The following is a 13,253-nucleotide window of genomic DNA, read 5'->3' as shown; positions in this document are numbered from 1 at the left end:
TCTTCTTTAAACAGCAACAACAAAATCCATAAATCTTTTTCTTTTGTCTAAGTTCATAGAGCCATTATGTCACATCTCCAGATATCATTGAGAGATAAGGAAAAACAAAACAGGTAGAAAAATATGTTTGCTGTGCCTGTTATTTCTTTGAAACTAAGTGGAGTAGCTCAGTTAGCTGCCAGGTTGCAAGAACAATGGGAGCCACTGCAAGTTTTTCCTTAAATTTCAAATCCTACACCAATATATTTCTCTTTTTTTTTTTCCTGAAGGATGAAATAAAATAAAAGCTGAAATGTAAAGAGGACTTTCAGGTTTGATAAAGAAAGGTAGGATTAATAAAAAAAGATGAGGATGGGCTTTTAAACACTATGTTATAACCTGATAGTGTTCTGAAAAACTCAGACATATAAAAGTTAATCATAAAAATACTGGCAAACTTGCCTTTGAAGGGGAAGGCAGCAAAAAATTACAGAACATCAGAGCTCGGAGGGAAGGGTAGAAAACACTGGAAAAGGGTTAAAATGACTAAGATTAAGAAGGTGCATGACAACCACTCTCAAAGCCCTGATCTGTGCTAACAAGACCATATCCTCTGCTTTTGATGAGACACTCACAAATGATTTAGCAAGAGGTGCTTTTGAATTATACCAGTGCTTTTTTGGCAATAAAATGTATTTTTTTTTGAGTTTTCATTTTTATCTGCCCTAAGCTGAAAACATTTTTGCTAGAAAATAATAACCAGGCTTAGAGTATTTTTTTAAAGCAAAATTTCTCTAAAAGGGAACTTATTGCAAATTTTAGCAGAAATTGATTAAAATAAAATTAAGAATTCTGGAAATACTAAATCTAAGCAATCAAAGAGGCTCCAGATTTTAAGCCCCTTAAATCAAGACAGCAAGGCTTGGATTTCAAGGAGCTATGAAGCTTATGAAGGCAAAAGTTCTACATTTACCTTCTGGTAAAACTAGGTGACTTCCCTGCTTTTTCTTTTTTGTATGTGTGCTTTAAACTAGCTGCTTTAAAATATCTTAAGCTGTGTGTAATTAAAATTCAGACTGTCTTTGACATATAAGCTTCAGTCAATTTGCAGTTAATTGCTCTAAGGTCTGTCCTCCAGTGCCAGCTGGGCTACTCCAAAGCCTGAGCTCCCACTGGGAAATTGCACGATCCACAAAAGTCACTTTGCACCCTACAAAAGTGCAAAACTTGCCCTTCTCAGGGAGAACAAAGTGATGGCTTTGCTGGTTATTGTTAGAGAAACCCCAAACCATCCACTTCTGTATGATGGGAAGGAAGAGGAAAGTGGGGAGTGCTGTGAGATGAACAGAACCCCATGGCAGCCCCACTGCAGTCCTACCTCACACCATCAATGAACACAGTGCATGATTCCAAGGAAAACAGTACATTTTACACCATATTTTACAAAATATTGTAAAAATTTACATCATATGTTACATATTTACAAAATATTTTACATCAGCACCACGAAATTCCTAATCCAAAGCTCTGTGGCATTGACAGCAAAGCTCCCATTTCTCTATGCCATCCTTAATTTGGCACCAAACTTGTTCCTTGGTAGTTGCTGTCTTCAAGAAATGCCTTTTGCCCTGCAGAAAACACACACCTGAGTGATATTCAGGTCCCACATCAGAAACCAAACCTGCACATACAGCAAAGTGTTCCAGATTTCCATCTGCCAGCTATCCATGAAAGAGGAAGGCGTGTGATACTCTCATTACTACACTACAATATCTATCTAGAGAAATGTCTTTTAAGTTATTAGAAATATTGTTGCAGCCCACTCACTTTCTGGTATCCTGAGTCCTTTTCTTCTGTTTCAAAGGACTGTTAAGTTTGAAATTCCAATTCAAGTTGAAAACAGCTCAAATCAAATGAATAGGGACTAGCTCAGACTGAAATCAGAGGAAAGAATCCACTGGACTTAACAAGGACTTCAATTAACAGAAGATACAGGAAGTTCAGAATGAGTGAAAAAATACCCAAGACAGACAAACATACCCTAACCATAAACCTAAACCAGCAACCTTTAGGACATTACCTATTTGGGTAATTTCTGGGAATTAAATCATGCTCAGCACCTCTAAAGGTCAAAGCACCAGCAAGATACAAATGGCACATTCAAAAATACCTACCAGGAATCAACATTTTTCATGGAAATGCTCATGACAGGTGGCTCTCTGCTCCTCAACCACACCTGGAGCAGCACCACTCTGGGACCATCCTGTGCCCAAGGCTGGCACAGCCCCACAATGTGCAAGGATCTCGAGGCTGAATGCACAGGTTTTGCATCACAGAAATGATGTTTTAAGAGAAGTTGGTAACAGTTTACTCTGTGTCTGACAAAAAGAATAAAAAAAAATCTCAAATCTTAAAAAACGCTCAAAAGCCACCGAGCTTTGATTAGGTGAAGCCATTTAACAAAGAGTAGATCTCTCTCAAATTAGTGAACCTAAACCACTACAACAGGGGCCCACCAGCTGTGCCCAAAATGTCATTTAGCTGTGCAGGACACAGCTGGAACGTGAGGAGTAATATCTGTACATAGCTTTGCACCCACAGAGCCCAATTTGGAGAGGCGGCACAGGGAGTGCCACAGGACAACCTGCTCCATTTTCTCCAGCATTGTGCTGTGGTTGGCCCTAGGATGGGTCTTTATCCACTCCACAGAAAGCCTGCACTGAGCACTTTCAGAGAAATGAGCTGGTTTTGATCCAGACTTGCTAATTTTAAGCTGGTTTTTGCCACTTTGCACAGTTTTCTGCCATCAGCATAGCCCACCCTGCCACAGAGACGAGCGAGATGCACCCACCAACAGAACAAAGAAATCCCAATAACTCCTGCTCATTACACTGCAAGAGATTGCCCCAGGAAAGGAACTGTGAGCCATGGAATGGCTCATTGGCTGTACACCAAAGGTGTTGGTATACACCAATGCTTTTGGTGGGTCAACACTATCAAGTAAAATAATTAGCAGCAAGATACTGGATCTTCCATCTCTCTGGATGCACTGCATGCAGCTCTCCCCAGAGAAGTTGCAACCATCAGACACAAAGAAATTAGGAGTCAAAGGAAAACTGAAGGAAAAAAAAAAAGGAAAAAAAATGTGGAGGATTTCTTTCAAAAAATTTGTACAGCATAATTGTTTTATTAATTGTGAAATGAGAAGACATATTAAGCACCGTGTGGCCTGGGAGTGAGAAATTCAAGAGTATCTTCTGTATTTAGGGAGATAAAGAGGAGATGACTACGGTGTGAAATCAGGAGGAATAAGAAACTGGCTTCCCCTTTTAAGAGCAGCATCAATTAAACCCAGGGGAGGCGGGTGCAGTTTACTAGTTAATTAGTCCAGGGATGTGGTCCTTTCATGTGTAATTCAGAACAGGAACACCTGGTGTGCGGCACTTCAAAGCACGGGGGAGGAAAAAAGCCAAACAATGCAGGATAGGTCACAAAAGAAAGCAACAGCACAAGAACAAAAACTGTTTATATCTGACCTTCACCCTGCTGTAAATAAAGCAAGACGGCAGGGCCCCCTCCTCCCCGCCCGGGGAGAACAAACAGCTCTGGGCGCACAGGGGGACTCGGAGAAAGAGGAGGAGAGGGGGAAGAGAGAGACACGGTGGTAACTAATTGTTTTACAACCTAATTAAAAGGAAAACAGACAGCACGATATAGATAGGGATATAATGATTTTAATCACGTTCTGATATGCAGAACCACAAAAGACGGGGAAGGGAAGCGCGATCCTCCGGCGGTGGGAGGCTGGAGGAAATGCCACCTGTGGGCAGGGAAACATGGGCAGGTTTGGGGCACCGAGCTCCCAACAGGGCCTGCACCCCAAGGTTTGTGACTGCAGAAGAATCTGGGTCAGGCTAGAAAGCTACAGACCAGGAAGGAGGCGTGATGTACAGACCTGCCCTCCAAACCCAATTCTAGCACGCTCCAAAGATTCCCCATCCCTGCTCTTGCCCAGAGAACTCTTCAGCAGCAAGCCTGAATCACGCTCAAACTGGAAGCAGATGCAGTGTGATAAAACTTTTACAGTGCTTTATCTCATCAAACACAATAGCACTCATTAAACCCAAGGACGTGTTATTTCTGTCTTGCAGGAGGAAAACCAAGAGGGGGATGAATTCAGCAGCCAGAAGTGACAGAGCAATCAGCAGCAATGATCAGCCACTGGCTTCCCAACTTCCTCAGTGACTTTGCTGCTCAGTCAGCAAAACCCACCAGGAGATGGCCAGATCTGGTAATACGAACAATATTTTATTGGATGTGGTTAGCACAGGAACATCTCTGAAGAGGATTACTCAAGAAGAGCACAAGCATGTGTATGGTGATGCAAGAATCTTGCATGAGTCTGGCAACTTCAAAAAAATAATTTAAAAAATTTAAAAATCCCAATTTCTGAACATGTATTTGCACCAGATTCCTTTACTTTATTGGTGCTGATTTCATTCACTCATTGCTAAGCTTGATCTATCACAGTAAAGAAAGATGCTGCTATTTTCAAACACTGGACTGCAATTTAAGAAACATGATTTACTCTTTAATCTGCTGCTATCTTTCTTAGAATCCCACAGCAATTAAGCTGAGTCTCATTTCACCATCTGTAAAAGAGAAGTGGTGTGAAGAAACTGGGTTTGTGGAAAATGCCCCACAGAAGAGAGGCATTATTACAGATAAAGCTTACTTATGTTTAAATAGCAATTTTTATGTTTCATGAACCAGTTATGAAAACCCTATGATTTGTCCTAAGCCACCGTCTGTTCCCCAAATAATTTTTAAAAATTACCAAAAAATTGCATAATCAGGACTTTTTGCAAAACTCCAACTTATGATACAGAATTCAGGCCAGCACACCAAATAATACTTGATAACTTTCTGGACACAACACACAGAGCAGCACCATGTTAATACCAGCAACAGCACAGACACCCTGTGTGACTGATACTTTGGGAAACTATGGGAATAAAACCAAAATAATCCCTCTTCCTCCCCCTTCTTCTTAAGAAATAACACAGATTAGTTTTTTTTCTTTTTCATAAGCAGAAAATGGGTATATTGAGCAGCATGCATGAAAACACATTTCAAAATGGGCTTGGTGATAGTTGGGAATAAAAAAATAAATTGTATGTATTTGGTGACTTGTCTTTGCTTGCTTCTCTATCATTTATACTCAGCTTGGAGATCAGAAATGTGGCAGTATTTTCTAGAATGAGCTTTCCAAAACAGCCCAAAGAACTCTCAAAGTATTCCTCTTCACCTATGCTCACATGGGAAGGACATGCCCCCTTATTAAAAAAAAAAAAAAAAGTTATTTAATGAGCAGTGACCTCTCCAGAAGCTGCATTTGTCTTACTAAACTGTGGCCAGCATTCAGGGTGCCATATAACAGAAGTTCAGTGCTGAAATATTTCGGGGTATTTTGGGGTTGAGTTTTTCATTTTGTGCTGTTTTGGGAAGGGAGGGGGATTGCAACAAAACATCCAGCACAAACCTCATGAGAATATTGCAATAAGGTGACATAAATGTTGAGACAACAAGCTTTGATTAGGTGGAGCCATTTAACAAAGAGCAGATCTCTCCTAAATACTTACATGCACGGCTCATGTGCACTGCAGAACCAAAACCAGCCCACAATGGATTTTCTTGTGTCTCTCACCAGTTCATCCCAAACTCACTCCTACCCTGGTGCACCTGGGATGTGGCTAAAGTCACCTCTGCATGACAGCAAAGCTCTGTGGGCTCCCAGGATATCCCAGCAAAGGGCTGGGTGCATTTCTGCACCCGAGAGGGGAATAGGTAAAAGTAGGTGGAAAGAAGTTGGTCAGGTCCAAGTTAAATGTGGGGAGGAAAAAAAAAAAGAGAAAAAAGAGAAAAAAAGAAGTGGATTTGCAATCTCACAGTTCACAGATACCCTTGGCTAATCTGTGTGAACCAAGCAAAGTCACTGCTAAGTACATAAGACTGTAGGCCAATATTTAATTCCGAAGAGGAGTAAGAGAGGAAGCAGGTAATAAAACACAAGGGCAATGAAAACTGAAGGGGATAATCCCAGGTCACAGGACACTGCCAGGGCTTGAGTTCTCACCAGCCTGGGACCCTCTAGGTGATTCTAGGTTAGGTAAGAAGTCAATCAGCTACAGAAATTGCACATATATCATTATATCCAGCTGTTCAGACAGAGCTACAGCATTTCTTTGGCTTTGGTTGGGGTTTTATTTTTATGATTTTCTGTTTTCAATTTGCAATTACAAGACTGTTATTAAGTTATTGCTAAATAAGCCCAGGCTTTGCCTTAACATGAAATTTGTCTTCTGTTGTTGTTCCAAAGGAGCTGGAAGAAAACTGACAGACCCTTGGCACTCCTGTCTTCCTCAAAGCAGAGTGGGGCACAAGACCATGTTCTCAGAAACAGAGCTTTGAGCACTATTTCCTTAAAATACAAGGAGTTTCTAAGAGGGCCAGGTGACAGGAAGGTTTCTGCAGAGGGAGAATAAATTGCAAGAAAAATGGAAAGAAAAGGAAAGAAGGAAAAGAAAAGCAAAGAAAAATGAAGGCACACCCCAAGAGTTGCATGTGTTCTTGCCAAGGGGTAATTCTCATATCAAGGGTTAATTCTCATACCAAGGGTTAATTCTCATACCAACACAGATTTTTTTTTGTTGAAATTATTTATTATGCATGTAAAAGAGAAACTATCTCTTTGTGCAATGCTTGACTCACTACAATGAAAAATAAAACCTCCATCGGTTTGAAAAAATGAAGAAAAATTGAGGTGACAATTTTACAGGGAAACTTCATGTTTTTCTGTGATCTGTGGCTCCTCAATGAGAATCCCTTTGACTCCTCCATTGCTGACACTGCCCAGGGAGCCGTTCTGTGGATGATCCACCTGGGCTGCTCTAGGACCCAGCGCTGACTGGATGAGCTCCCAAACTGCCTGCTCTCCCTGTGGATTCATGGGGAGTCCCAAAAGCCAAACCAGTGCAGGTTCCCTGCTGGGTTTGAAGGAAAGGTGCCTGATTCCAGGTCAGTGAGGCCACCCTGTGCTGCCATTGATTAACACCATCGATTACAGGCACAGGACCTTCTACCAGAGCTCCCTGGGCACACCCACACCACAGTGCCCAAAGGCCAGGAAAGCATTTGTTTGGATGGCACCATAAATCAAAGCTAGCATGCTACATTTCAGACGAATTGATATTTCTAAACCACGGTATCTTCCTATGCCAAGCACCCACGAGAACAAAACCTCTTCAGTGTCTCACAGGAAGCAGTAGCACCTTCTAAACCATTAGCACCCTTCTAGCCAGCACAACCATGATAAATCACTGGGAATGAAAGTATGCACGGTGTTTTTTCATTTGTGGCACTTCTATTTCCTTTAATGTGTGCCTGATAAAATGTTTTCTAAGCATTGCCTTTAGTATGTGTTTATCCCAAAGGGACCATTCCAGGAGGACAAAAAAAATGCAGCACCCACTACTGCCAGGTTTGCCTTCAAAGCCATGAACACACACTTCATACACTTGAATAAATTTCCTTTTTATCTAATACATCCAGTGGTGCTGCAGGCTTGTGCTTCACGGACGTGTCCTACCTTTCAGCAGAAACTCTGAAACAGAAGTTAAGTTAGCCAAGAACAAAGTTACCCTCACGAAAATATCTGTCTGGAAAGCTCATGCTTCAACAAGAAGAGTGTTTAATTTTTAAATATTCTTACTGTTAAAGACAGCTCAACTTTTTGGGGAGCCAGTCCCTTGAGGTGGAGAGGTGCTAAGTGCCTTCAACTCTCAGGAAGGAAAAGGACACACTTGAACAGGAGAGCTCTGCTTGTGCAGCTGAAACAAACACTTTCCTCCCACCTGTGTCTTCATTAAAGGGGAAAAAATGGTGAGGTCAAAGAGTACAAAGAATGTGGCCACACTTTGTGCTTTTACCATTTGCAAATTAATGGCAGAGCTGCTGCCTCAGCCTCAGCCAGAACAAAATCCTTCCTGCCCCATCTCAGTCCCTGCTCCGTCCGTGTCCCTGGCTAGGCAGCAGATCACAGTCCCCACTCCTTTAAAGAGCACCCTGATAATATGCAGGGCTAAAATGTCAGAAGCTATTAGAAACTCTCAGACACACAATATATCTCCATCCCCACGTTTTCCCCTTGCACTGTGCAATAACAGACAACAGGCATGCAAACTGCTCAGCTGCAACTGTTCCAAGTCGAATAATTACAACTTGTCAGAAAGAATTAATTTTCCCATTTCTCATAAAGATGTGTAAAAATTACCATGTTATTATACACTGACACTCTCTGGAGGCAGACACAAAATTTAATTTTGAATTCTTTCCGCATATTAAATTAAATCCATAAATAAGAGTTTAGGCATTCACTCGGAAGCATATGTTCATTGGGAGCGAAAGCCAACACGAGCCTGGCTGTAATGGTTGTTGTAATGTTTTAATAGCTCGCTTCTTCTAAGCACCAATAAATTTACATGATCATAACAGTCGTGGGCATACAAGAAGCCCATTACTGTCTGGGCACAGGCAGCAGCGTTAACAGGATGGAAAAATGGAAGGGGGGGGGAGAACCCTTAAATAAAATTAGGCAACTGCACTTGTCAGCTGCTCCATGATTGAATTTTTAATATTGTGGTCAATTGGTCAAAACAAATAATGGGATAAAGTATTTTAATGTATTTAAAACCTGCTTCTGCGGTTAACGGAGTTTATCTGTCTCTTTCTGCGCACGGCTTCAGACTTGTCAGGCTGCATTTCCATCCCGTGAGCGTGCTGACAGGAGGAAGGCTCGTCCTGGCAGCATCTCCCCAGCTCCTGCTGGCCAGCAGGGCTGGGCTGAGGCTGCAGAGGGCCTGGCGACAGCCACTCCCCTTCCCAGCACCAACCGAGCAGCCCCAAACGCCTGGCACCTGATGCCAGTGGATTTTGAATAGAACTCACGATGGTGGTTGATCCCACACCCCTTGGGATGCTGGGCAGAGCAGCCCTGAAGATAAGGAAGGAGCAATCTCCAGACCTCCATCTCCTTTCAGCTCCCCAAGACAATCCCTGTGTAAGCACACCAACACCCCAGACTCCAGAGCAGGGTTTATGCACACAAACCCAACCTACACATTTGCTCCTTCAGCCCAGGCTGCAGCTGCCCTGCTCGCCTGCACTTGTGTGAGCTCCTCATGCTCCTCCTCATGCTCCTTGCTTTTGAATTTCCAATGGTCTGTCATTTAGATAGCGCCTAAGTGAAGCCGAGTTTCCAACAGGCAATTTGAATGTGATACGAAGGTTAGCTGCAAAGATGGGCTCCTGAAATTTCTTTTTAAAGACTACAACTAACCTTATGCTCTGCTTAAATCAGACCTCCACACTCTGTCCCTGCCTTTCTTACATGTACAGTCAGATGGTTATTTGAAAACTTCATTATTTAAAAAAAAAAAAAATCCCAATTATCTCCAAAACTCTGGTTACCACCACCAAAACTGGGAACATGTTTTGTGTGTGTGCACACCCACACATCCCCAGGGAGTGACCCACCCTGCAGGGTGAGAGGCAAGCCAGCCCCTCCAAAAACCTGTGTTTGTTACAAGCCTTCACAACATTTTCTTTCCTACCAGGACAGGCAATGCACATAGAAGTCAGTATTATCTCCACAACCAAACATTTGTTCAATATAAGTTCTTTAGTCCCTTACAGGCAGCAAAAAGCACAGCCACAGACAGCCAAGCATTTTTCATCTGGAATCACAGAACATTTTGAGAACAGCACTGAGAACCCATCTCCCACTGAACCCAGCAGAAGAGTGGCTGGTGTGGGAGCTGGACAGCCCTCACTCATCTGCCCGAGGCTGCAGTGATGCCCAGACACCCAGCTCAGCACATTCAGGTCTCTGTAACTCCCCTGGGGCGCCCCAGCCCTGATGTGCAGCCCCAGATGTGGTGCCAGGGCAGGGAGACACCACCAGCACTGGCATCTGGAGCAGGCAAGAGGAGGCCAGCAGCCAGCACAGCACAGCATCCTCCCTCATAACATCACTCACTTCAATCCTCAGAGAGAGTCAATCCAGCTGAGGTCAACTGCGAGCAAAAAATAATTCTTGTGCTTTGAAATCTGCTGGTGATGTACAGCACACAACCCAAGCTGGGGTTGTCAGGCTGATTTCCAGGAGAAACCACCACAAACACTATAAATACCCAGGCAGACAGCTACAGGTGATGCTCACACTATCAGAGAGCTGCCTGCCTTGCAGCTGCTCCCAGTGTTCAAATTTGCCAGAATTTCACTGCCCCGAGTTGAGCCTTTAATAATTGGAGATAATGGGATGGAGCTACAGAGAGCCCAGCAGCAGTAATGCTGTTTTGAAGAGGCTTAAAAAAGTTTACAAGTAGGCAGAGATGGCTTTGTACAGACTCCTCAGAGGTACAGGTGATTCACAAAATGAATGTGGCAATAAAACTAGAACAGAGCTCTTTGAAGCTCAGGAAACGTGTAGTGTTCCAGTGTTGCGTTTTTGACATTGTATTTTCAGTGCCTTGGCCACAAGACCGAATTGTGAAACCAAAACTTGACAGATTTTGAGAAAGCATCTTTCAGTGGTGTGGCAGCGCTAGTTACAAAACCCAGGAGGCACCAGGACCCCACGTTTCACTGACAAATCTCATTCTTACTCAGAGGTGCAGAGACTGAAACCCTTCTCACCTACTGCGGAGCAGCTTCTCTGAAATGGATTTGCAACCTCAGCCTAGATCCTAGTGGGCAAAAAAAAGAACAAAACAAAAAAACCCCACCACCCCACAAGGCAAAACCCCCTAAAGCACTTGGTGTTAATTGGCCATCCTGGCTGGTGGTCTCAGGACTGAGCCATGGGCATGGAAAATGAACAAGCTCCTGACCTTCTTCTGATCCTCTCCACGAGGGCTGAGACAATGCCTGGGCTATGCACTGCCATTTCCTATTTAATTAAATGGCTAAATGGAAGATTTCCTCTGTGGCTAAATGGGAGGTTTCTTTCTCCAGTGCTGCTCTCAGTCTAGTAACTTGCAGTCGTTTAGGCTGACTGTAACACTTAAAGGAAATAATTCCCCCCTTCAGCTTCCCTAGAACAAAGCCAAGAGTCCTGCACCAGAGCTGCAGCTCAGCTTATGGAGAGACAGATTTAGATGTGTGTCCTTTGATTTGCATCATTCTTTTCTTTCTAAAGGGACAACCCATGTCATTATCCCCCTTAAAAAATGAGACAGGTTTACCTCTAAAGCCACTGCAGAGAGAACTTCTGAAATGTGAGAGTGAGATCCTTCCATGTTCAGATGTGCAAACTTTAGCTACCTGATGGTGATGATATATGCACGTTCGTTATATAATACATGTATGTGGAAAACAGCCTTGATGTGACAGCTGGGTCCTGAGGCATCGTGGTAGTCACTGCATTTGAAAGACAGCTTCTCTAGCAAACCACTCAAACAGTAAAATGAACACAATATACTCTCCAGCTAGAACTATGCCCTTAAGCTTCAGTTGGAAGAGGAAAAGAAAACTTCTCATTGAAGTCTATTTTAATTAGGGCTGCAGAGAACCAGTCTGAATGAAAGCCTGCCTTCTTTTTTTTTTTTTCCCCTTTTTTTTTTGGTTTTTTTCCTCCTTTTTTTTCATTTTGAAACCCAAGGTAGAGTTTAAAAAATCTTGGGTGGGGTGAAAACCAAAAGAAACGCTGAAGTAAACTTGCATTTGAACATTCTTTAGCTGAAGAAATTCCTCGTGAAAACTTGGATTTAGGGATGACAAAGAAAGGATGGGTTCTTATATTCAGTCTGCTTCTCCCATATGATCTGCAGACTGGCTCTGTCATAAAAGCTAGAAAACACTAAACAAGTTATACAGCATTTGCTTAACTGACAAAATATTCACTGATTATTACTGCCATTAGCCTGTTCTTTTTGATTTCCCTATGTATTTGTTTCTCAGCTATTTGGATGTTTAGTATCCTGACATGACGTGTCTCCAAAGCTCTGTCAGATGCTATCTTTCTAGATTAAATACATACAGAAGGAAATGCTTCGTGCTTGCCTGTGACAACTGCCTTGCCTCAGCGTGGACTCCCAGGAAGGTCACAGAACCTGCATCCATCTGTGCGAGCACCACAGCTCTGTGGCACCTGCCTGCCTCCTCTCCCGCTGGATTTAATCCCCAGGAGAAGCTGGAAACGCAGCACCAAGAGCTGAAAGCCTCCTAGGTGCCATGAACACACCTGCCAGCACCTGTGGCTCTCCGGAATACCCTTCAGTGTTTCTGCAAGAGATCTGGAATGCCCTTCAGCGTTAAGAGGGATACAACACCCTTCATGTTTCCAGCAAAAGGGCTTTCGCTGTTTCCCTGCCTGCCCCAGGTATTATCACACCTCATGTGCCTGGGGGCACTATGCTGTGACTTTAAATACGGGGACCTGGGCTCAGAGATTGAGAGTTCATTGCTGGGCGAGCAGGAGGGACTGAGAGTTCATTTCTGGGAGCACAAAGCCAATTTAAGCAGATGCAGAAATGATTCTGAAACAACAATGCTGCAGAATTCAGCGAGGAGGCCAAAGGAGAGAGCTGCAGCACCAGCCCAGCACAGGCATAAGGAAACTGTAATCATATCTAATTAGAGTTAAAATAATGTTTCCCTTTGAAATGTTTAATTAGCTCTGTTTTATTACATAAACATTCTTGATGCAGAGCATACTGAGCTAGAAGAGCCTGATGAGTTAAACAGAGCAAAGTGCTCGGGCGCCCAGTGAGGGGCAAAACCTGACAAGGAGTGGCTGTTGTTACCAGATGTCTGGACCATCAGTGGAGCCATGATGCTTGCTGCAAACAGCAGGCTATCATTTCAACCTTTGTTGCCTCTACTGAAGCCTCCCATCGTGCTTTCAATTTAACAGCACCACAAGGAGACAAAGACATTTCTTACAATATGCCTTTCAGTTCAGAGACAAATCCCATTTAAACTTGTTCAACCTCTCATAACGTATTAGTTATTGTTGCCAGCCTGCATGTCCTCTGGCTACACACTAGTTGTTCTGGAAAAGGGAAGCTTTTTTCCCTCCCCCCACCACCCCCCACCCTTTATCTCTCTCTCTCTCTTTTTTTTTTTTTTTTTTTAATTCTTGCCCTTCAGTTTGATAAAGCAAGACCAGATTTACTGGCAAACTTACAGCATGCTTGTCACAAGCTTGCAGCAAA

The 13,253-nt window shown here is 43.1% G+C and overlaps 1 protein-coding gene across 9 annotated transcripts in view; it reads right to left on the bottom strand.

Moving 5' to 3' along the window:
- SOX5 (SRY-box transcription factor 5) overlaps window positions 1–13,253 on the bottom strand; it is a 597,965-nt gene that overhangs the window by 377,768 nt on the left and 206,944 nt on the right. The gene's annotated exons all lie outside the window — the stretch shown is intronic.

The sequence above is a fragment of the Melospiza georgiana genome, chromosome 4 (genome assembly GCF_028018845.1).
Source record: "Melospiza georgiana isolate bMelGeo1 chromosome 4, bMelGeo1.pri, whole genome shotgun sequence".
Taxonomy (NCBI): domain Eukaryota; kingdom Metazoa; phylum Chordata; class Aves; order Passeriformes; family Passerellidae; genus Melospiza; species Melospiza georgiana.
Note: the sequence above shows the minus strand (reverse complement) of the source record. Positions and strands in the feature narration are given on the sequence as shown.